The sequence below is a fragment of the Dasypus novemcinctus genome, chromosome 21 (assembly GCF_030445035.2).
Source record: "Dasypus novemcinctus isolate mDasNov1 chromosome 21, mDasNov1.1.hap2, whole genome shotgun sequence".
Taxonomy (NCBI): Eukaryota; Metazoa; Chordata; class Mammalia; order Cingulata; family Dasypodidae; genus Dasypus; species Dasypus novemcinctus.
In genome coordinates, this window is record NC_080693.1 from 2,619,112 (window position 1) to 2,643,796 (window position 24,685).

Sequence of the window (24,685 nt, forward strand, 5' to 3'; positions counted from 1 at the left end):
TTATAGAGGGCAGCTTAAGACAGTTCATTGTTCTTGTTTTGCACTTTGAATTTTTCTTGCAATTGTGACTAAAACTTAAGTTGCATTTGTTTAGAAAGTTGCCTTTGCCACAAACCCCACCCAAAACCAATATTGGTACTGGCTACATCCAATTTATAGGGTAAGTTAAGATCCACTCCCTTACTGCTTGAGCCTGTGTTATTGTTTTAAAAGCAGTCTGCTGGATGGGCTGTCATTTCCATGCACGGCTTTTTCTGATTAGCATGAATAATGGTTTTAATATCTGAGTTAAATGAGGGATGAAGGGTTTTCAATATCCCAATAATATGAGAAAATGTTATACTTTATCAGTTACACCAGAGGGTATAGTTTTTTGTTTTACTTAACTAAACACTATTTAAGAATGTGATAGAACTTTGTAGCTTGTCCTAATTGTTTATGAATCTCAGGCTCTTAAGATAAACCAGTTGTTTTATTTTAGGACAAAATAATTATCTTTTTCCTTAACAATAAAATACATTGTATATACTTTGCATGCATAAGTTATTAAAATGATTTTGGAATCTGTTTTAAAGCAAATTTTTACAACATGCAACTATCATGATTAAATTAGTTAGCAGGTATTTTATTTTAGCAATGCAGAAAAACTACTTTTCTCATTATTTTATGATAACTTAAGATTCCCAATGAAATTAAAATGATTTTTCCTATTACCAGTGTAACATGCAGATTGAGGGACTTTTAATTATCAATTCAGTTTCTGTTTCAGGATGACTTTTTGTAATTAGCTATTTGAATATTTCAGTTAAAGCAATGCTTTACAAACTTTTTGTAATTAGTCATAATTGCATAGAGTATATTTACTTCATTTCATTTCAAACTCTGCCTTCACAGAACATATTTCCTTATTCAGTGCTATCACAATACCTTCTACAACTTGCCATGTGCATTCAAGTTTTGTCTTACATACTTTGATTCTAGTTTTATGAAAACCAGCCAGTTTATCTTAGGACAAAACACTTTCTTGACCAAACTTATTAAATTTCATTCAGCACTCTTACAAATTTTTCACTTCTTTCAATACCTTACATTTCATTCTGTGAAGAAAAATAAACATTTTAATTTAGGCAAGAACCATTTTTTAGGAGAGATTTGTAGCAATTTTATCAGTCAAGACAGAATTTTTATCAGTTATACCTACTTATTAATATAAGCACTTGTTTAATTTTTGGCCATTTGAATAGCGCTCTTGTAGGAATTAATATTACCACCCAGAGGTATTAAAATATATACTGGCAGTGAACAAACAGACAAATACAAAACGAATTACAGCACACAGACAGAAACATAAAGTTCATTAATTTAACTCATAATTTTTACTCCTTTGGTATGGTTATTTTACTGCCTTAAGATTTTTTGGAATCAGTGTTGCTTGTAATATGTAACTTTGCTTTTGGAAACACGTTTACTAGTAATCAGCAACCCTTAGGAATATTTGAGCATGATAAATGCAGTTAAACTTTAATTTAACAGTTAAGATAGACCTTTAGCACATATATTTTAGATTATTGTTTTTTAGGAATATACTTAGACTTCAGAGTCAGCTGAAAGCTTACTTGTAAGAGGTGAGCAATCATAGCATAAGGAAGATTATTAGGGGTAGCTGGGTATTGGTACAGAGGAATAGGATCTGAGAAGGTGTTTGATTTGGGAGAGATCAGATTGAGAAAGGGATGTGCTTTCTGCCTCAGCCACTTCCTGGAGAGGGTAGACAGGAGCAGGGGAAGGAGCCTGGAGAGTGGGGAGCTGGGCTTGAGAGTGGTGGTGGGTGGGAAGAAGGGAGCAGGTTTATAGGGAGATGTGGGGGCACTGGAGGAGGATGGAGTAAGTTGGGGTGCTGATGAGGCAAATGGCAGTAGAGGAGGGACGTGATCAGAAAGATCTGAATTGGAAGAAGGGTTTTCTGTATACAGATGTCAAGGAGGGGTGGGGAGAGGATTTGAGCTCCAGCTCTGGTTCCTATATGAGGAGAGGAGAGAGTTGGGGTGGAAGGCAGTGAGGACCAGAGGGGGAAGAGGAGGAGTTAGTGGACATGATGTCTGAGGAATATATGGAGGAAGTGCAGGGGGAGTCTGATCAGCTGGATCAAAGTTGAGGTCTTTGGGGGGATTTGAGGGGCAGAAAGGAGGAAGAAGAAAGCGTTCAAAGAGGTTTTTGGTGTAAAAGATGAACAGAATACAAAGATGAGAGAAGGCCTGAGTGTAAGGAATCTCACATGTCTACCACTGCTCTGGGTGAAGTTTTTTAAGTTTTGTAGAACTTGGGAATTAAAAGTGCATTGATTTTCATTGTCCATTTGATATTGCAGCCCACAGAGGTTGAATAGAAAATGAGTTTTTTTAGGTCTGATATCTCCCTTCTGGGTATAGTTTTAAGGTTATGAAGGAGAAAACCCAGAAGTGTGGATTTTTGAGGGCCTGGACTTTAATTCCCCATTTTAGGTAGCTTGGGTGAGACTAAGGACCTCTAGAACGGGGGAGATTCTGAGTGAGACAGGTATCACCAAATCAGTCAGATATCTCCAAGGAAATGGGAAGCAGCTCTTGGAGCCAGACATCTCTGGGGCCAAGGGGTTTCTTTCCACAAGGATGCAGGCATACCACCCACTGTGGCTCTTGGGGAATGGTGAGGATCCTAACCTAGCACTAGGTTTTCCCAATGGGTTGTCCTGGACAACAGAAAAGGAGAGAGAGAGAGAGTAGGATCCTCCAGCGGAGAAATCCTTAACTCACCCAGCTGAGATTTGATGTCCGGTGTTGGGTGGGCATTCAGCCATGGCAGAGGGGGGAGATTCCTCACTAGTCAATCAGTCTCAACATGATCCCAGTCTTGGGTTTTAGCACCATATGTTGGAGAAAATATGGCTCTTACTGGGACACGGAGACTGATTGACCATGAGCAAATAATTTATTTATTGAGAAGATCTCCCAATGGAGGGGGTCTGAAAATCAGACTTCAGCACCAACCACCAGCATGATGGGGTTCTGAAGAGAGACTTCAGCCCACTTCTGGAAGGAGGGGACTTGAATTTATACAGAACTTTCCTAGGCGGGGGAATGATAGTGTTGTAGAACTTGAGAGAGGTTCAATTATTTGTGTATTGAAAGGCCAGGACTCAGGAATGATTTTGAGGAGGAAAAATGATTTATTGATGGCTGGCCAGATTCAGGAGCTTTCTGTTTCAAACCCAACCCTCAAACAAGATTTCCAAGTTCCTTTAATATAGGGTAAGGGCTAACTCATTCTTTGTTTCAGTGCTCAATGTGTTTGAATTAGCATATATCTTCCATATCTTAGGTAAGCTTTTGGCATGGACATCATACATTCTAGATAAGCTTTTAGCACATTAGGCTTGCATTTTCCCTGAATATTTAAAGTTTATAGAGTTTCTATTTCTAAACTGTTTCTCTGGGACTGGAGTCATTGCCATGGTCACCAAGGGCAGGCCTGTGGCCTCTTACCATCCCACAAACACAAGTCAGGACACAGACCGCTTAGGTTATCTATGAAGGGATGAACAGTCTCCCACCCATAGCCCACATCATTTCCCCCCCTTGCTTTTCTTAATGTTAAAACAAAATTGTGAGATAATGCTGGGAGTCAATGGATTAGCATAGAAGAAGTCATGATGGAGGAAGGTGTTGTGGGAAACTGGCTTACATATTTGTTGCTTCATGTTTTTGTAGATGATGTTGCAATTGCTTCCTGTTACTGTAAATGTTACCTTATTGTAGATGTTGCAGTTACTTCCTGTTATTGTAAATGTTACAGTTGCTTCCTGCTATTATAAAAGATGTTACAAATTCCTTCCTGCTACTGTAGAAGATGTTGCAAGTTGCTTCCTGTAGCAAGGAGCTGCTGGTTAGCTTTCAAATAAATACAATGTGGAAACTAAGGTTGAGGTTCTCAGTTTCAGAAGCTGTGAAGTCCCCTGGTCCCATCTTTGCTTCCTCTCTTGTGTCTTTCTTTCTGTCCTTTTATTTCTTCAGTTGTGCATCACCTTCCCTTCATGCAGACCTATTGCTGAGCTGGTCTCAGCAAATGGCACCCAAACAGGGACTGAAGGGTAGAAGAGCTTCAAGCTAAAAGGTGTTGTCATCGTGCAGAGCCCTGAGTGGTTTAGAAGGCCTTCCAAGTCCTCAGTGAGTAAGGACACTCTCAGGTATTCTACATGGTTACAATGGGAAACAGAGACAGTTCAACAAAATGCCATCCATGAGTCTGTCTCCTCAAACAACTCCTCAAGGCAGGAGGAGCCAAAGCCAGTGAGTCTCATATTTTAGAACTTTTTTGGATTATAGAAAAATATTGCTCATGGTTCACAGTGGTAGTGTTGTAGAATTTGAGAGAGGTTCAATTATTTGCATATAGAATGGCCAGGACTCAGGAATGATTTTGAGAAGGAAATATGATTTATTGATGGCTGGCTGGACTCAGGAGCTTTCTGTTTCAATCCTGAGCCCCAAACCAGATTTTTGAGTCCCTTTTACACAGAGAGGAAAGGCCAAATAGTTCTTTTGTTTCAGTTCTCAATAGGCTTAAATTAGCATATATTTTTCACATCCTAGGTAAGCTTTTAGCATGGACTTCATACATTCTAGATAAGCTTTTAGCACATTTGGTTTGCATTTTCCCTGAATATCTAAAGTTTATAGACTTTGCATTGTTAAACTGTTTCCTGGGACTGGAGTCATTGCCATAGTCACCAAGGGCAGGACTGCAGCCTCTTACCATTCCACACCCACAAGTCAGGACTGACAGCTTAAGTTAAGGTTATCTCTGAAGAGACAAAGAGCCTCCCACCCATAGCCCACATCAGTAGGAAGTTTAGAATTAGAAGACTGGGAAAGAGTAGGAAGACAGAATTACATGTACAAAGTGTCCCACTCCTTGTTACTTTTTGGTCCACTTGGATGATTATTAGATCTGTTTTGGAACCTTTGCAAACAGAAAATGAGGAAGAGAAAACAGAAAATAGAGAAGGAATTTCCTCCTCTGAATTTTTTGATACTAAATCTAAAGTTATTTTGCCTACAGCTCCACCATTAACTGACTTTAGAAAGTCATCCCCTCACCAAGCCAATACCTCCTCCCCTTCCTATGCCTGGAAATGTTCAGCCAAAGTTGCCAGTTTTATAACAAGGCATTTTACAGGCTAGAAGGGAGGGTGACTTGGAGGCACTTCAAATGGCCTTTCCAGTCACTGTAAAGAAAAAATAGCTCCTGGAGTGGATCCTCAAAGTCTGAATGGGGTTTATGTGTTCACTCATGAACCCTTCCCATTTAAATTTTGAAAGAGTTAAAAGCGGCCGTGCAAAAATACAGTCCAAATTCTCCTTATCCCTATGGTATGAGGCAGGGGTTGGCTGAAGGCTCAAGGCTGATCCCAGCTGACTGGTCTGCATTAACACGCATCACCCTAGGGCCTGGAGAGTTTTACAATTCAAACTGGTGGACTGATCATGCAGAGACTCAGGCTGCTCATAATAGAGCCCATAATATCCCCATTTCCTTGGATCAGTTAGTGGGGGTGGGGAATTGGGTGGGAGTAGATCAGCAATTGACAGTGAATGATCAAGCCATTTCAGAGGTCCGTCACTGTTGCTTAAGAACGTGGGAAAAAATGGAGGCTAAAGGCCAGTCTCCGGTGTCATTTAAAAAAATATTACAAGGAGCTAAAGAACCTTACCCTGACTTTAACACTTGGCTAAAAGAGACTATCAAAAAATGGGTCAATAATTTAGAAGCTGTTGATACTATTTTGCAGCTAATGGCTTATGAAAATGCTAATCAGGATCCTCAGAAGGCTATTGGGATTATGAAAGGTAAAGTGGATTTGGCAGGGTATATTAAATTGTGCCAGGATATAGGGATGGAGGGTCACCATGCTACAATGATGGCTCAGGGTATGGCAGGAATGAAAATCAGTAAGAGGTTCTTTGGAAAATGTTTTAATTGTGGGAAAATTGGTTACATGAGAAAAGATTGTCAGAAAAGGTCTGAGGGAAAATCTGCTCAGAAACCATTTGAGCCGTGCCCCTGTGGTAAATGAATTCATTGGTCTAATCAGCGTTGGTCTAATTATCATAAGAATGACACTCCTTTGTCAGGAAATTTCCTGTGGTGCCCACTCCTAGCCTCATTCCAAAAGGGGGCTTTCCCCATCCAGCAGAGCAATCCTGGCACTCCCCTATATTCTGCAGTGCCCTTGACTTATCTCCCGCCATGGCAGGAAATGCAGCCATAGATATCCCTATGGCAGAACCTGTTACCTTGTTTCCAGGAGATACCCCCACCTGTGTAAATATAGGAATAAGGGGACCCTTAAAAATTGGTATGGTCAGACCTCTCCTCAGGAGGAGCAGTCTCACCTCCCAGGGAGTTAGAGTGCATACAGGAATAATTGATTGTGACTATCAAGGAGAAATTCAAGTTACCATGTCCACCTCAGTTCCATGGAACGCTGATATTGGAGATCACATAGCACAGTTGTTGTTGCTCCCTTATGCTCCTGTAGGAGCTAGTGAGAAAGTCTGAAGGAAAAATGATTTTGGATGTACAGGAATAACAGGAGTATTTTTAATTGAAAAGATTTTAGAATCTCATCCTGTTTGTGAAGTAACCATTCAGAATAAATGGTTTAAGTGACTTACTGATACTGGAGCTGATATTTCTATCATTAGTTCTAACCATTGGCTCTCTGCTTGGTCATTACAAGATGCATCTGTTTCTGTTGTGGGACTTGGCACTTCCAGAGGTTTAAAGCAGGGTGTACAAATTTTTCATTGTCTGGAACCTGATGGGCAACATGCCACCCTGCAGCTGTATATTGCAGACTTATCTATTAATCTCTGGGGATGTGATATATTAGAACAGTGGCAGGCTGAAATTTATATCCCCCAGGTTAGCCAATATAGTCAACAAAGTCCACAATTAATAAGGAAACAAGGGAATGTTCCAGAGTTAGGATTGGGTAAGCACTACCAGGAAATTGTTAAGCCAATAGATCCCACAGCTCTTGGTAATCATGAAGGATTAGGATATTCACCTTTTCCTTAATGGCCACTGTTCAGCCTAACCTCCTTGTACTATCCAAACCCATTCCTCTTAAATGGACTACAACCTCTCCAGTCTGGGCCTAGCCTCCTTGTACTATCCAAACCCATTCCTCTTAAATGGACTACAACCTCTCCAGTCTGGGTTGAAAAGTGGCCATTAACCCTAGAAAAATGGGAGGCACTTCATAAATTAGTTAAGGAACAGTTAGATAAGGGGTACTTTGAAGACTCTTTTAGTCCTTAGAACTCTCAGATGTTTCCTATTAAGAAAAAAAATAGGCAAGTGTAGGCTTTTAACAGACCTTCGAGCAGTAAACGCAGTCATTCAACTATAGGTGCACTGCCACCAGGTTTGCTCACACCAGCTATGATCTCTCCTAGCTGGCCACTTGTTGTTATTGATTTAAAGGATTGTTTCTTTACAATACCTTTGGCTCCCCAAGACTGCAAGAAATTTGCATTCTCGGTGCCTTCTTTTAATAACAAAGAACAAATAGTTTCAGTGGAAATATCTTCCTCAAGGAATGCTTAAAAGCCCCACCATATGTCAAAATTTTGTGGCTAAAGCCCTAAATCCAGTCAGACTGACTTTTCCTTCTTGTTATATTATACATTATGTGGATTATATACAGTGTGCTGCTCCCTCTTCCCAGACTCTAGTTTTAGCATATCAGGCCTTAGAGAAGAGTTTAACTATAGCAGGATTAAAACTTGCCCCTGAGAAAATTCAAAAGATTACCCCTGTTTCTTATCTTGGGACTATTGTTGATAAAATTACAATTAAGCCTCAGAAGATTCAGATTCATAGAGATTCTGTTAAAACTTTGAATGATCTGCAGAAATTATCAGGAGATATAAATTGGCTAAGGCCCAAAGTAGGCATTTCCACCTATGAACTGTCTAATCTCTTTTCACTATTACGAGGAGATACTCAAATAAACAGCCCCTGGGTTCTAACAAGAGAGGCAGAGCAAGAACTAAAACTCACAGAAAAATATTCAAAGTGCCCAAGTTGAGCATATTAATCTAGAATGGCCACTGCAATTATCTTGCCTTCCTTACACTCCCCCACGGGAATCCTTATGCAACAAGATCGTATTGTAGAATGGATATTTTTACCTAACAGTATTGTTAAAACTTTATCTCCTTATGTGGATTTTATGGCCCAAATTGTACTTAAAGGCTTTGAGCACACTCATGCCCTTCACAGACAGGGCTCTTCTCATATCATTCTTTCACTTTTGCTCAAAGAAATTGAGGCTTGTCTCCCAAACCACTTACAATGGCAAATAGCCTTTGCTGATTATGTTGGACAAATAGATAATCATTACCCTAAAAATCCTGTATTACAATTCATTAAAAGCACTCAATGGATTTTAACTAGCGTAACTAATTTTCAACCAGGACTTGATGCCCTTACAGTTTTTATGGATGGGTCTGGAAATGGTACCGCTGGGTATATTGGGTACAAAACTAAGAAAATTCCTACTCCTGGATTTTTGACTCAGCAAGCTGAATTAATAGTAATACTTACTGCTTTGCAAGACATACCAGAGTTCATAAACATCCTTTCAGACTCGGCATATGTTGTCCAGGTTATTCAAATGATTGAAACAGCTCTTATCAATCCTAACATAAGTCAGTTTCTTTATAAGCTTTTTCACAAACTTCAACAAATAATTAGAAATAGAAAAAAGTCCATTTTTTATCACTCATATTTGATCTCATTCAAACTTACCTGGACCATTAGCCCAAGACAATAATGCTATTGATAAATTAGTCACTCCAGTTTTACAGGAAGCTATTCAATTTCACAACCTAACCCATATATATGAGCTGACCTCAAGGCTCATTTTCCTTTAACAGGGACACAAGCTAGGGAAATAGTTCAAACTTGTCAATCTTGTCAAAGTCTTAATAATCCAAAAACAATTGGAACCTGGAGTAAATCCCCATGGTTTAGCTGTTAACTCTCTGTGGCAAATGCATGTGACTCATATCTCCTCCTTTGGAAAATTATGTTATTTTCATGTCTCTGTAGATACTTGTTCAGGATTCATTTGGCCTACAGCTCAGATGGGAGAAACTGCTCGACATGTAAGACAACATTTGTTAGCTTGCTTTGCTGTAATGGGACTTCCCCAGTCTCTAAAAACAGATAATGCTCCTGCTTATACCAGTATCTGCCTTAAAAGATTTCTAGATAATTAGAGTATCTCTCATACTACAGGACTTCCTTATAGCCCCCAGGGGCAGGCTATTGTCAAGTGAGCAAATCAAACCCTTAAACTCATTGATGTGGGCTATGGGTGGGAAGCTCTTTGTCTCTTCAGAGATAACCTTAACCAAAGCTGTCTGTCCTGACTTGTGGGTGTGGGATGGTGAGAGGCTGCAGCCATGCCCTTAGTAACCATGGCAATGACTCCAGTCCCAGGAAACAGTTTATCAATGCAAAGTCTATAAACTTTAAATATTCAGGGAAAATGCAAACCAAATGTGCTAAAAGCTTATCTAGAATGTATGAAGTCCATACCAAAAGCTTACCTAGGATGAGGAAGATATATATGCTAATTCAAACCTATTGAGCACTGAAACAAAGAATGATTTAGTCCTTCCTCTGTATAAAAGGAACTCAAAATTCTTGTTCAGGGCTCAGGTTTGAAACAGAAAGCTCCCGAGTCTGGCCAGCCATCAATAAATCATTTTTCCTTTTCAAAATCATTCCTGAGTCCTGGCCTTTCTATATGCAAATAATTGAACCTCTCTCATTCTACAACACTGTTACAAAAGCAAAAAGGAGAAGACAGGGAGACACGGCAGGTGCAGTTACACAAAGCATTATTTGCTCTTAATTTTCTTAACTGTGGAACAACCCTGGAAGGGACAGCAGCTGAAAGGCATTTCCAAACTAATTCTAAAACAAAAACCCAAACTCTATCTGAAAAACCTTTAATTTGGTGGAATGATCCACTGACCAATAAATGGTCAACAGGGAAGTTGTTAACTTGGGGAAAAAGGGTTTGCTTGTATTCCTCTGGGAGATGGAGAATGTCCTGCTTGGGTACCAGCTCATCAGATTAAGCCATATCATGAATGCCAAGAGACAGGGAAAGTTCCTGTGGAACCCAGAACCTCTGGTCATGTGGATGGAGAAACTGACACTGAAGATGGCATTTCTGGGTCCCATTCTGAAGGTTAGAGTAGCTTCACCTCCCACCTGGAGGTGAGCTAAAAATCTAAAGTCAAGAAGCTGAACATCAGCTGAGCAAGTGCTCAGTTACATCTTATATCAGGATTGAGTCTTTGCCTGATATGTATGATTTGCTAGTATTCTTACAAAAAGTGTTTAACCATGCAAAAAGGTTTATAGGCTAGAATGGCTTTACATTAAGTTATTAAACAAAAGAAAGAAAGGAAGAAACGACTGCTTTTGTGTTTATCTGTTTGTTCAGTGTCAGTGTGAGTGTGGTAATTGTTTCAGTGTGTGTTGTAATGATTTTTTTGTGATTGTTCATTGTCAGTGTATATTTTGATACCTCTGGATGGTAATATAATTTGATAAAGAAAATTTTCTAAAAGAACTCTATTCAAAAAAAATACTATTACTACTACTACTAGTAATAAATGCTTATACTATTACCAAAGTTTAAAATGTTTATGAGATCTCTATAGTTGTAAGTCTTGAATAATAAAATGCATATAGCAAGTTGTAAAGGTATTGTGGTAGCATTTAGTGAAATAATGTATTTCATAAAAGTAAAATAATACTGAATGAATACAAAACATGCCAAAACTGTGTGAATAGGGCATCAATGGACTTTTGCAGTTCTTCAAGGCTTTCTCCCCTGGCCTGTTGGCAATGAATCTGGCTGCATGGAAGAAACCTGAGGCAGTGACCCTACTAAGAAACATCAGATACAATGGTATATTAAGTACCTCTAATAGGCAAACAATTGGGTCAAGCTGTAAGGTCCCTGCTTCTCTATCAAATTCTTAAATGTTGTTTGGTTGGGTAAGGCAAAACTATACTTTCTGCTGTAATTGATGTAGCAATGTTTTCTCATGTTAACAGAATTTGTAATACTGTTGCAGTACTAAAAATCTTTTATCCCTCACTGAGATGTGTTAATTAGGAAAGGTCCTTCATGGGAGTAGGAGGACCTCTAGCAGGCTGTGGGGGGAAAAATGAAAAGTGGGGAGAAGGTGGATATTGACTTAGCCTGTGAATTGGATATGGCAGCACCAATATTGGCTTTGGGTGCGGTTTATGGCAAAGGCAACATTCTAATTGAGTACCCCTCAGGCTATAGTCTCAATTGTGGGAAGAGACAATAAGTACAATATAAAAAAGCAATTGTGTGCAGCATAGGAAGCCCTACTGTGGGCTATGGATTGGAGGCTCTTTGTCTCTTCAGAGATAACCTAAACTATCTGTGACTTGTGGGTGTGGGATGATAAAAGGCTGCAGTCCTGTCCTTGGTGACCATGGCAAGGAAGGACTCCAGTCCCATGAAACAGTTTAACAATGCAAGGTCTATAAACTTTAAGTATTCAGGAGAAATGTAAACCAAATATGCTAAAAGCTTATCTAGAATGCCTGAAGTCCATGCTAAAAGCTTACCTAAGATGTGGAAGATATATATGCTAATTCAAGACTATTGAGAACTGAAACAAAAGGACCATTTGGCCTTTCCTCTCTGTATAAAAGGGACTCAAAAATCTTGTTCCTGTCTCAGAATTGACACAGAAAGCTCCCGAGTCCAGCCGGCCATCAATAAACCATTTTTCCTTCTCAAAATCATTCCTGAGTCCTGGACTCTCTATCTGCAAATAATTGAACCTCTTTCAAATTCTACAACACTACTAAAAGTGAAAAGCTTAACCCAATAGTGTCTGGTTACTCTGAAGACAGTCATCCCTCTCCAGGGGTGGATTGCAAATACTAAAAGCAAGACAAAAAAATGATGAACTGTTGTGAATCATCCTCTATGGGGAGAGATCTGTGGAAGAATATCTGGGACACCTGTCAGCAGTGACAGGTAACTGTCTGTCATGTCCCTGCCCAATCCTCTAACATCCCTCTCAGGACTGTTGAGGCAGATGCCTCATAAAGATCCAGAGCCATACAATTGAGACCTGAGAAGAATCAGAGTGGCTCCACTGGAAAGGTGAACATGATGAGTACCAGACCTTGTGGTGCCTAGCCCAGTGGTTCCAGTTGTCTGTTGTTCACCAGCAGTTTGTGGACATCACCCATGAGTGTCCTTCATGCTCACTTCATGCTCACTTCAATGACTGTGACATCACTCCCCTCCTGTTCTTAGAAAGGGCAAGATATGCTTTCACTGCTACAGACACTACATCATGTCTCTTATAACAAGCCAGCTATTGTTTTCTGCCTGGAAAATGAGTCCTCACAATGATACACTAAGCTAATTCAACAGTGTGTTGTGGCCTCAGATCCAGTGAAGATGATAAGAGCAGGATCAATGAAGGCATTGAAATTATGTGATAAACTTCCAGCTGCCCCACAGCCCCAAACAGGGAAGTAACAATAATTTGTCATTGCCTATGCCTCAAACTATATAAATTGGGGAAAATGAGGTCATTTTTGATCAAGTACTGGCCTTTCTAGCCTTGCTGGCAAGAAATCTTAAGCCCATGAGAGATAAAGCATCTGTTAGTTGGAAGTCTGTATAAATCTGCTGTAGTTATGGATTATGTATAAAGTACTGTTCTCTGATTTGACATTATTAAATGATAAGCATGCGACAAGCCCTTCAGGGTGTGAGGCAGTAAGAAACCACCTAATCTGCCTTCATTGCTTTATAAAAACAAAAAGGGGGATATGTTGTGGGAAACTGGCTTACCTATTTGTTGCTTCCTGTTATTGTAGATTATGTTGCAATTGCTTCCTATTACTGTAAATGTTACCTAATTGTAGATGTTGCAATTGCTTCCTGTTATTGTAAATGTTACCTTATTGTAGATGTTGCAGTTGCTTCCTGCTATTGCAAAAGATGTTACAAGTTGCTTCCTGCTATTGTAGAAGATATTGTAAGTTGCTTCCTGTAGCAAAGAGCTGCTTGTTAGCTTTCAAATAAATATGGTGTGGAAACTAGGGTTGAGACTCTCAGTTTCAGAAGCTGTGAAGTTCCTTGGTCCCATCTTTGTTTCCTCTCTTGTGTCTTTCTTTCTGTCCCTTTATTTCTTCAGTTCTGCATTGCCTTCCCTTTGTGCAGACCTACTGCTGAGCTGGTTTCAGCAGAAGGGACACCTCCACATTCAATTAAAGATTTTCTTGAGCATGAGTAAGGGTGTCTAAGTACATTGGAAGCAACTTAGATCCAGTCCTTGCATGGTGTAGTGCTCAGAGGAATGAGGAAACTTGGAGAGGAATTGTTTTATGGATTTCCAACATCTTCAACTCTCCCTGAATATCAGAATTGAGGAGAAGAACTGTCTTAATATACCATGTGACCAGAGAAAAAGGGTATCTCTCTTGACTATCAAAAAAAAAAATCCAGACTCAGTAAGGAGAAATTTTATACAAAAGATTATTGCAATGGAGAAAAGGGACTGTTGCAATAGAGGAAAGGGGATGATTGCCATAAGGAAAATGCTCTGATAATAAGATCAACGTGTCTTAAGGGTTACATAAAAATGAATTTCCTTTTATAGAAAGGAATAAAGAAGACTAGAATGATCAAGGTATAAAGAAGCCAGATACATTCTCAACAATAGATCAGAGAATATTTTCCATAAGAACATCTTATTTCCTGGGAAGGTCACTTAAGGAGGGGCTGCAAGCTGGCCAGGCTGAGGGTGGAACCAAATTCAGGTCCTGGGGGAAAGAGACTTAACCAAATCTGACAAACAAGTTGTTCAGTGGGGACAAGCTTTAGCTAATCACCTATGAGACAAAGATTGGAATGTCAAGGGTCTGAGTCCAGCCTCTTCTTAGATAAACCAAAGGGACATCCTTGCATCTTATCCAAATCATATTTGGGGAAGGGTTTCTCTTTGAACTAGGCCATTTTCTGGAACACCAAAGGTGAGGGATTTCCATAACCATCCCTGTATTCTGAGATCATAGGGCTCCAGCAACTCACAACATTGTCAAGATTAATGATCAATGACTTCATTTGGCCTCATATGAGTTTGAGCAAATAGTAAACTCACTAAAAAATAATTTTTCTCACAATTGTTATGGAGTCCTGGAATGTGTACCAAAGTACAATCATAGTCAAACCCAATGCAGTCACCATTGATTATATGATGCATTATAGCAGACATGGGGAAAGGAAAGAGAATGAGCAGAACTTAGGCATTCAAATGCAAACTGTGCACATCTGGACTTATGAATCTGAGAGTCTGTCATCCTGACTTTACTTAATACATGCAACAGAGCTCAGATAATGCACTTTAAACATATTCTGTTCTGCACTTGGATCACAAAAATAACTCAGAGTGAGCTGTGTTGTGAATCAATTATCATTATATATACTGGTGGGTCATTGTGGAAGCACATGGTGTAGTGGTTCAGGTCCAGGGTCTGCATTTAGCTCTATGTCTGCAGGATCAATAATCACATGAACTTTCACTACCCTTTTTCTGGGGGACTAAAAAATGGGAAAAACCCATTCATTATATTCCATGCCCACCATCACTGTGGATTACAATCTCATGGGGATTTTTAAACATGGCAGTTTGCAATGCCTCCCAGTAGGAGAGGGGTCAGACTGTTGGTGCAGAGCCTTGCTGCTCAAAACAGCCTATGCCCCTACAGTCAGAGTCTTCAATTTTGGGAAGCTATGAATAAGCCAGTGCCATTGATTAGAAATATACATTAAGCTGCATGGGTAACTGTAAGTTTTCTAGTAGGTGCATTACAAAAAGTAATAAAGTGAAGGTTAAAACTGTTACTTTTAAATTGTAGTAACATATATACAATACAAAATTTTCCACCTTAACTCCTGTCATGTGTACAAATCAGTGATATAAATTATATTCAAAATATTGTGCTAAAATCTCACCATATATTACCCCCCAAAAATCTGTACCCATAAAGCAATAATTCTCCATTCTCAGCACCCCCACAACTGCTAGTAAACTGAATAAAATAATTTTAATGACATATCTATTTAAATCAATATATGTAAAATATGATCATTTTCCCTGGGGCACTGGACAATTTCAAGGGCTCAGTGTGGTTCCCATATTGGAAAGCACAGGTCAAGGACATGACCTAAATATGATATTTTCTTAAAAATCTCCTAGTGTTGTAAGGGTAAGGCCACATTGGGAAAATAGGAATAGAACTACATTAGGAAATAGGAATTGCATGTGCCCTCAGATAAATAAATAACTTACGGCTGCTCCCAAGAAGAGTGCCAATAAATAACAGGGCTGCTCCCAAGAAGAGTGCCAATAAATAACATGGTGCTGCTCACAAGAACGGGCTTTTAAAAAAGAAAAACTAGATATGCTATCTTCAGCTCATTGCAGTGTTCTGCTTGCTTGCTCACTTACTAGTAGACCCCCCTCCTGAAAGGCTATAAAAACACCTCTTCCCTTAGACTCTGGGCTGCTCTCTCCCCCGCACAGGTAGAGGCAGTCACCACGTGGCTAATAAAAGCTCTCTAATTGGCTTCCAATCCTGAGTTTGAGTGTGATCAATATCGTTGGGCTACAACAGTGTTTCCAATTCATACTCAGAAATGAGAGACTCATTTCTATTTCTCGTGGCAGAAAAATCTAGATGCCAGAATTCAGCTACTGATATGTAGGTCCAGGTTGATGGAACCACAATGTATTTTTCAGTAATCATGCAGTAACAAAATAAGGGGAGATGGAATTTGGCCAAGATTCATTTCCATTCTATGAGACAGATTTTGCGCTTTGATTTTATTGCCAAGAAATGACTAGAAAAAAGAAATATTATCATCTTGTTTTACTTTGCCTTTCAAAGTAAAAAGGTAAGTGTGGCAAAAACATCAAACTTATTTCAAATATTTTTGAGATTTAAAAAATGGAACATCATAATAAGTTTCTAAATTGCACATAGTTTAAATATCAATGAAATTTGAGGAGGTTTTCTTTTGCTAAACATTTCCCACTTACTTTTTTTATTCCATTACAAAAATCTGGACAGGTTTTAGCTTTTGAGTGGCTATCAGAGGAATGATTAATAAAGAAGTAATAAAATTGCTTGGGGTTATCTCACAGATGCACTGATGTGGCTCCATGTCTCAGTTACAGAGCACCTGGCTATGACCCAGGTTATCCACCCCCATTCTACTTTTCAAAAGGGCCAGGACTCATGTGGTGCCGCATTGCTCAGTTTAGTAAACTTTTCTGATTCTTGATGCCTAAAGGTATCCTGACTACTCTCTCCTCACTATATTATTAAATATTATAGCCATTTAAATTTCTAGTCAAATGTTCAGCTCTTCCTTCTGCTGGAAATCTTTAAGTCTTTTCTTGCAAAACTCTACTAAACTCAATGCTCTGAACAATTTTCCCTTCTTATAGGATCCTTCCCTTTGCCCCAAGACACATAATTTATTTCTATTTTTCTCCCAGGACAATTTGTAAACACTTCTAATAGAACTGGATATTATTTTTATTTATACTTGTGTGGTCTTAAATGTTATTTACTGAGGCAACCATAATTGATGAACTGATTTTGGACATGATTTTGTGTATAAATTAAGAAGAGTATCAGGGGAAGAGCAGAAAGCAAATAACTGCTACTGGATCAACATAAAATTTAATTTAATAACTTGAAATTAATCTGGATTCTTCATGATTTCTCCTGATTATCATTCTCCCTACACTTCCCTGGTTCCCTTTGAGGAAAGGCGTGATGGTTAGGCAAATTTGTTAACACAGCCAGGTAATTGTGCCCAGTTGTTTGGTCAAGCAAGCACTGGGCTAACTGTGGTACAAAGACACGTATGGGCTTTAGTGAGTTTGCTGTATAGATGGCTGATTACATCTGCATCAACCAGGGAGATGGGAGATTGCCATCAGCAATGAGTGAAGCTCTATCCAATCAACTGAATGCCTTAAAAGGGGAAGTGAATTCAGCATTCAGAGAGAAGATAATTTCCTAGTTCATCTTTGGACAGCTGAAGTCTCCCAGAAACTCCTCAAGGACCTTCATTAGACTTTCATTGGAGCCCCTCATTTGTGGCCTGCCTGTGGAACCTGGACTTGTGCACCCCCATGGTCACATGAGAGACTCTTATAAAATCTCATACTGTTGACAGATGTCTCCTGTTGATTCTGTTTCCCTAGAGAACCCTGACTAATACAAAGGGGGTCATTAAAGACAATAGTATATTATAATTAAAAGTAGCAAAAATTGATTCACAATATACAATGACCACAACAAAGGAAATTTTTCTGATTTGGGCTATGGCATCAAGGAGAGAAAATATTAGATTATGCACAAATTATTCATGATTTCCTATCTCAGAAATAGAGATGACAATTCTCACTAGGGAAAGTTACTTGTAAATTTTGATATGTTTCCAAACTTTAGGTAAGTAAATTTAAAAAGATAAGGAACATAAAATACCCAAAGAGAAATGTTGATATTGATTTTGAGATACATAGTTCCAATCAATTCTAAATGAGTGGAGTTCACACTTTTGTCAAGATATTAAGATAGCCTAAATGCATATACTTACAATTAACCAAGGATGAAAAAATGTGAAATAAGCTGATCACTCATAATTTTTATATGGAATACTATATACAGAGTATGATTTCTTGAAACTTTAGGTGTCTTTTATGTCTGTTACAATTTTTTTTTTTAAGGAACATCATTTTCCAGTTTCAGATGGTCTCAGGGCAGTTTCTAGTTTGCTTAAGAACCTCTGAAAATACATCTTTGCAATCACAGAGGAAAATATTTTGGAAGAAATGATTGTGACCACAGAGTAAGTTTTTAGAGAACACTTTCCAGAAGGTTGCATTCCTTTTTAAAAATCTAAATATAAGAAGATTTTTATTCTTTTTTTTTCCATCAGTGGGAGCAGTGACTGTGTTCTATATGGATATTGACCCTCTAATATTTGGTTGAAAGAGAGTGACCAGAAGCCCAAGTTTCCTTAAAAAAAAAAAAAGATTTAATAGGTGTGGTCTAAGCCATGGTCTCTCAATTTCCAAACTGTTGACATTTGGGGCCAGATGATTCTTGAGCATGTCTGGGGTATGAGTCTGTACCTTGTGGGATGTTTACCAGATTCCCTGACCTCTACACACTAGATTCTTGTTACACCATCACCCTGTATTGGCAACCACAAGTGTCCCCAGGCTTTTCCAAATCGCTCTAAGGTATCAAAATTTTTCCTGGTCAAGAAACTCAGGACATCATTACAATGTGTACCTGTTAACTAGAAAAATATCATGTCAGGGTGTATTATTCTCTTATGTGCTTTAATTTACTCAAAATAAGACTAAAGAGATATGGCAAGGTGAGAGGACAAACACTCTCCTGTAAAAGCCACATATACCAGAACTGAACTCACTGTGTAAGCACCTGGAGGCAAGTAGAAGATTCAATGAGAAGAGAGATGAGTCCTAATTAAGTGTATGTATTTTTAATTCTCAAGTTATAAAAGAGTAGGAAGGAAATAACATGATGGAAAATTTTGACATCCAGAACCAAAAAATTACTTACTGAGAACCATCTGCCTAACAATAAGTAAGTGATTTTGTCACACATCTGCTCTGTTTAGAACACACAGGCATCAATGTAATTTTTGTTACCCAGTCTGGAGAAGTGGATTAGTACATTATTTTCATAAGCTGAAGGTTAGCCTGGGATGTCCTGAAAAATCTTTTCACCTAAATTTCTAAAATGGCAATGATCTACATCTGTACTGTTCAGTTTGGCAGCAACTAGCCATATGTGGGTATGGAGCACTCAGAAAGTGGCAGGTGACATATGTAAAAATTATAACATTTCTGTTATATTGGTTTAAAATATGTCATCTGCATATTTATTTTACTTTTTTCCCTAAATGTGCTTATTAGAAAATTCAGAATTACATATGTGCCTTGTACTATATTTCCTATTGTAACAGATGCCCTGAAGATGGCAAATTGTAAGCTCCCTTTGACTCCTGGAACTTCTCAACACTTCTCTGGGTTAATTTCCCAGTGAGGCAGGATCTGTAGGGGGAACAGGTATGTCCTGTTGAGTCTGGACCCTTCTCCTTCCTCAGTTCAAAACTTGAGGGTGATTTGTATCTTTCTTCAACTCCTATTTCAATCTCTCTAGGGTTGGATCTTGTTCTATTTGCATTTAAGTGCTCTTTGCTCAACACTAAGAATGGCATGAAATTAAGGCACATTAACCCTCTGCATATAAAGTGGGAGAGACTTTTAGGAAACAAGAGCATTCAAGTCACAGAAGCTCCCAATACTCTGTTCATTTGCCCAGGAAGAGTCAGCAACCATGGCTGTACAGACTGAAGAAGCAAACAGATATCCTGGCTGCCTGGTCATCCTTAGAAACTCATGTACTTGAAATGTAGAAGCATCTACTGCCTCCCTGCATCAATTTACAGCAGAAGAGCCCTATGAGAATACTTTAATGTGTCCTTTGTGTCCTGTGGTGTCTCAGAATATCAATGCCAGGCACAATTGGCAGCTGAGAAAAATGGTGTCCAAGACTGAGGAGCTGGAGCCCTATCTGAGAACTATTCTATATATGAACCCAAGGATGCAAGGATTCCAAGGTAAGGAACATTTCCTCCCTGCCCCATTCCTCACTAAGTACTCCTGGAGAGATGACATTGCAATTGGCTCTCCATTAAAATGGAGACTATCTGAATCTTGGCATTTTACCTTTTATAGCTCCTCCTGATATCATGGTCCTCAGGCCTCAATGCTGAGTAGAATCACCTGGTGATCTCTGTGGTCAAGATTGAAGACCATTTCCTGTCCTAGGCATAAGTGAGCCACCTGGCAGAGGTGATCACCAGTATAGATTGGTTTCTTCTAAGTCACCTATTATTTGGGCAGGTTGTCAATCCACAAATCCCTTCTTTTGGTAGCACTAAATTACTGCCATAGCCAATCTCCCTCCTCATTCCCAAGTGTGAAGTTGAATCTCTTTAAAGAGAGGATATCATTTGTCTCTTCTGATTTCCTTATAAGATATCTGACATAATCTTGCTGTTTTTTCTTAGATTCCTGTGGGGAAAACTCTGTGACACCAATCTGCATATGATTTAGGAAAAGAAAAGTGTTGTAAAAAGGAAGATGAAATTGCAAGTATTTAAAAATATTAATGCACCATATATCTTGTATTGTTCATGTCCTCATTTAGTAATGTTTACTGAGTAGTTAAATATGATGAAACAGGGTATGTGTTAACATGTGTAAATAATCGATTCCTAGTTCAGGAATTCAGGAATGATTTTTGTGGAAATGTTTTATTGACTGGAGAATGAGAAAAAATAAAGCAGTTGTTTTGCATTGAATCATGTCCCCAACCAAGATTTGTTCATGTTCTAACCTCTGGTCATGTGGCTATGAACTCATTTCACAGATCTTATTATAAAGAAGTCAACTTGAATCAGGGTGGGTCTTAACCCATTGTGACTGGAATCCTTATAATCAGAGAAAATTTGGGCACAGTAGTGAGTAGGAAACAGCCAGCTACATGATAGAGGAAGAGATTGAGTTATGGCTTGCTGACAAGCTTCAACTAGAACACTACAAACTTCAGAGAGAGCAAGATCCTGCCAGTGCTTTGACTTTAGACTTCTAGTTTCCAAAACTGTGCAGCACAGTAAAATCCTATCTGTTTAAATCAAATAGTCTGTGGTATTTGTTACAGTAGCCCTGGCAAACAGAGACAGCATCTTAAATGACAGAGGGATATTTGGGCCAATTCTTCAACTAGATTATGTAGTCTGCCTATTTACTAAGCTATCTGCTTTCTCTCCACAGTGGATATGCCCTTGAATATGGGTACAGCCATCAACAACCTTATCATATCTGAGGACACGAGGAGCATCTGAGTTGGACGTATTCAACAAATTGTGCTGAGAGATTCAGCTTTGTGTTATTGTCCTTGGCTCTCCTTGTTTCACCTCTGGTTGCCATTACTAGAATGTGGTCTTTGGGGAAAAAAAAATACAAAGAATGAGACTTGGGGGCTTGTGTAGAATCTGTTCATCAAGGGAAGGTCAAACTCTTCAGAACTAGGTACAGAGCTTAGGTAGATTTTTCCTACTTAAAGTATTTGTGTATGTATTCTTGTTTGTATGTGTATAGTTCTATGCAATTTTATCACCTGTGTAAATCTGTAAACTCGACCAGTTACCCTGTGTTTTACAGAGATTATGAATTAAATAAAATATTTTGATTCGTCGAGTCATCATGTGATATTTTCTCATTTTCATACCTTAACTTTTATATATGTAGTATTAACATGCATAAATTCCTGTGAAATTTTCAGTATGAAAAGGATGAATTTTTGCCTTCTCAACAATATTTATCTGATGCTTCACAGGACCTGCCTTGTCTAGTTAATTGAACCCTTCGTCAGCTTTTCACCTGAAACTTCTTTAGAGAGAAAAAATATGCCCTAGTGGATGTAATTGCTGGAGGAATGTGACTATGACATTCAGAGGACAGAGGGAGTATGGTTATAAAATTGGTTTCCTTGAGACTGTAAGCAAATCATTTGAACAAATAATTAATTATTATTGAGGCAAATGCAATCCAGTCTTCTAACTAATGGATGAATTATTTTTTTTTAAAGATTTATTTATTTTTTAAAATTTATTTAATTCCCCTCCCCTCCCCTGGTTGTCTGTTTTCTGTGTCTTTTTGCTGCGTCTTGTTTCTTGGTCCGCTTCTGTTGTCGTCAGCGGCACGGGAAGTGTGGGCAGCGCCATTCCTCTGCAGGCTGCACTTTCTTTCCCGCTGGGCGGCTCTCCTTACGGGGCGCACTCCTTGCACGTGGGGCTCCCCTACCCGGGGGTCACCCCTGCCATGGGGCGGCACTCCTTGCGCGAATCAGCACTGCGCATGGGCCAGCTCCACACGGGTCAAGGAGGCCCATGGTTTGAACCGCGGACCTCCCATGTGGTAGACGGACGCCCTAACCACTGGGCCAAAGTCCGTTTCCCGAATTATTTTAAAAACATGGAAAAGGCAAGGGCTTGAATGAATACTAGGGATTGTTTAAGAATAAGGAAAACTGTGAATAACTCTATGTTTATTATAGCTCAATATCGACAGATATAGATGGGAGTGTATGTGTGTGTGTAGGAAATCCATTTGATTACAAGGTTTGTCTGCTAAGAGGGCCCAAGAGCTACAAACACAGCTAATACTGGTGGCAATAAGCACAACTAATACCAAATCTTGAATTCCACATGCCAGACTCTATGAAAAAGAATCAGAATTTCCCTGGTGAAATGACTGATACCAGAGCTCCACCTGTGCTGGCAAAGACAAGCCTAGAACATCTTCTTGTGAAAGAATATGGGAGATTTACTGGTCTCTCAGTGATCAATTATGGGACAAAAGGGGCATAAAAATAAATATAACAATAAGAGAATACAACCTTTTGGAAAACAGGAACACAGGAGTCTTCATTGACATTAGAATGACTATATGCCTTTTATCATATTGAGGAAATTTCCTTCTGTTTCTATCTTTTGAAGTTTTATCAAAAAGGATGCTGGATTTTGTTAAATGCCTTTTCTGCATTGATTGAGATTATCCTTCAATTTTTTCCTTCAATTTGTTAATGTGGTGTATTATGTTGATTGCTTTCCTTAAGTTGAAATAAACTTGCATACCAGGAATAAATTCCACTTGGTCATGATCTGTAAATCTTTTCATATGCTGTTGGACTCAATTTGCGAGTGTTTTGTTGAAAACTTTTGCATCTATGTTCATTAGAGAGATTGGTCTATAATTTTCTTTTCTTGTAGTACCTTTATCTGGCTTTGGTGTTAGGGTGATATTGGCTTCATAAAAGGGGTTGGGTAATTTAACTTCCTCTTCAATTTTAGGGGAAGAGTTTAAATAGCATTGGTGCTAATTCTTTTCAAAATGCTTGGTAGAATTTGCCTGTGAAGCCATCTGGTCCTGAGCTTTGCTTTGCTGGGAGATTTTTCATGACAGATGCAATCTTTTTAAATGTGATTGGGTCCCATATTTGTGGGAATATAGTTCTTTGATAATCACTGACTATTTGATTCATGATGTTGGGATGTATAAATGTTGATCATAGGTATGAATTATCTATACCTCACATCACATAACAGGTTACCAGAAGAAAAGAATAAATTAGGGTGTTTTTTATTTTCCTTTTTTTTAATCTTAAGTGACCCGGCCCGCAGGTCAAACGAACCGGCACCTGAGAGAAGGAATGGGAATTGGGGGACAAGAGGTGAGAGAAACGGAGACAAGACAGGATTTTGATCAAGTTTCCATTTATTGAGGGTAGAGCATCAGAATATATACTAAGGGGAGGGTATTAGCAGCGGGTGATAGGCTGATGAAGCGGCTCTTCCATATAAGGCAATAAAATGCTGTTACACCACTTGCTATAGGTTGCGAGTCTTCAGTGCTGGTCATGGCTTCAACATCTTGTTGCGCAGGTGTGACACTTTTTGCCCGGGAAACTGGAGAAAGGGGAAGAAGAAGGCGGAAGCACAGGGGTGGAGTAGGTGTACTTATGAAAACCGCCATGCTGCTGGAGACCGCAAATGCACGTAGCTCCGGGCGGCTCCCCACACTTAAGAAATGAGCATTCTGTAGGAAAACAAGATGAATCCTTTGAGGCATGGGCTAAGACATGTATTTCTGACTTAAGTTTAAAATATAAAAGACAAAATGAACATAAAATTATATAACTAGGGCATCCATCTACCACACGGGAGGTCCTCAGTTCAAACCCTGGGCCTCCTTGACCTGTGTGGAGCTGGCCCATGCGCAGTGCTGATGTGTGTAAGGAGTGTCATGCCTGGAAGGGTGTCCCCCTCATAGGGGAGCCCCACATGCAAGGAGCGTGCCCCATAAGGAGAGCCGCCCAGCATGAAAGGAAGTGCAGCCTGCCCAGGAATGGTGCCGCACACATGGAGAGCTGACCCAACAAGATGATGCAACAAAAAGAAACACAGATTCCCATGCCACTGACAACAGAAGTGGACAAAAGAAGATGCAGCAAATAGACACAGAGAACAGACAATCGGGGGCAGGGGGGGAGAAATAAATAAATAAATCTTTTAAAAAATTATATAACTAAATATAAAATATTTTAAAGAAAAATTTAAAACTGACAATCAGACAAAATAATTACAACTCAGATTACAGACCAAAGGTTAAAAGATTCTTATAAAAATACTGATATTGAGAAATAATATGTAACACAACAGAAAATGTGGGAAGCATATTAAGAAAAGTTTAACACTTATTAAATACTAGGATTAATCATATAAACACATACACAGTTATGTTTAAACATTTTTACAAGTTTATTTGTTTCAGTGCTACTTGAAGTAGCAGAACTTGGAAATATA